A 1,853-nucleotide genomic window follows, 5' to 3' on the forward strand; every position below is an offset into this window, starting at 1 on the left:
GCAATATCACACCACCATGGCTTCCAAGAAAGCAGTCCTCATATCACAAGGGGAGAGAACGGAGCGTATGTCCTCTGATCCCCAGACGCGTGAACGTAGATGTGCTAAAGTATTCCTTTTCCCGTGAGAACGGAATCACCGAGCACTAAATTAGAACCCCCGATTGTGCCGCAAGCTCTCGGCTTAACAGCATATCAGGTTCGCAAAAAAGTCGTAGAAAGGTAAAATTATCAGGCCGCGTCAGTATGAAACTTCTGTGTGTGCAAGATATCCAAGATCAATGTTCGCCCATGTTTTATTCAACAGCGGCAAGTGGTTAGTGGAGACGAAAACGGTCTCCAGCAGGACGGGGCGACGCCGCAGACGGTACTGGCTTCACTGGATTGGTTCGAGAATCGTTTCGCTGGAATGCACAACAGCTTAAGAGTGCCCTGCTGTGGCTCTTACTCGCCCGACCTGTAGCCTCTGAAGTCGTGCCGTGGATATCCTGAAGAACCACGTCCACTTGGACAAACCAGCGATCCTTTAAAAGCTCAAGGTTACCTTCAGGCTTAGCCCGCACCTGGTCGGGGGATGAAAAACAACTAAAAATTAACGCTTGCAGCAACGCCGCATTCCCAGTATCTATGCATCTATTAATTTGTTTTCTTTTGTGCGAACTGGAAGTCTTGAGCTGCCGAGGTCAGTTACCTAGTTCAGGTCAAAGAGGTCAACCCACAAAAATTTGTGAACCACACAAACCTTTATTGTGGGTTATTTGCGATTGTCAAACCTGCTTTAGTATTAGCAAATGATAGCACTTACAGTTTGAATAGTGCATATCTTTTGAAACGTACCAGGTGATCGCAATAAAGTCAGGTTAAATTTGTGTTACCTTTTATAAATAATGCAAGCTTGCACGCATTTTGCGTAGTTTTGGCGTTTTTAGATGGGGAAAGGAGCATTAACTTACATGTACAACTATCACGTGACCGCCGAGCACATGACCTTGACCCAGGTCATGGCCTGCTTGTATGAGTGTATTCTACAAAACAACGCCAGGACATGCAGGTGCCTATGAAGTCATCCGGGTCAATGACCTTCTGTTGTCAGTAGCGAATGTTAGCTGGGGTTAGATGAACGAGTATGACGCGTGTAGCCTCTTGTATATGATATTTGTAAAACTGATAGCCAGACATGTGCCTGGTTCCTAATATTCGTTCCTGGTTCCCACTGGTTCTTTCGAAGAAACAAGATGGTGGATTATGGTTCTCACTGGTATTTTCGACAAAACAAGATGCTGGATCCTGGTTCCCACTGGATCTTTCAACAAAACAAGATGCTGGATCTTGGCTCCCACTGGTTCTTTTCATAAAACAAGACCCTGAATCCTTGTTCCCACTGGATCTTTCGACAAAGTAAAACCCTGGATCTTGGTTCCCATCGGTTCTTTTGATAAAACAAGACCCTGGATCTTGGTTCTCACTAGTTCTTTCAACGAAACGTGACCCTGGATCCTGGTTCTCGCTGGCCTCTTTCGACAAAACAAAACCCTAGATCCTGGCCCCCAATGGATATTTCGACAAAGCATTGTGCTGGATCCTGGTTCCCATTGGTTCTTGTACAAAACAAAACCGTCCCATTGGCGTTCATGTTCCATGCCATATATAGGTACCATATAGTGAGCTTTTATTTAGCCGCCATGTCCTCATTTTGCTTTACATTCCCCACTCAATCCGCTGCAACCCATCGTCCCGTTGGCGTCGAGGATCAAATTTCATGGATTCTTGTTACCTTGGCCCGGTACATTTTTATGGTTCTTGATGCTGCTTGATGCGCTGTAATGTTGTGACCGCGCGCAATAACGGCAGTCG

Source organism: Pollicipes pollicipes, unplaced genomic scaffold (genome assembly GCF_011947565.3).
Source record: "Pollicipes pollicipes isolate AB1234 unplaced genomic scaffold, Ppol_2.1 Scaffold_4881;HRSCAF=5763_pilon_pilon_pilon, whole genome shotgun sequence".
Taxonomy (NCBI): domain Eukaryota; kingdom Metazoa; phylum Arthropoda; class Thecostraca; order Pollicipedomorpha; family Pollicipedidae; genus Pollicipes; species Pollicipes pollicipes.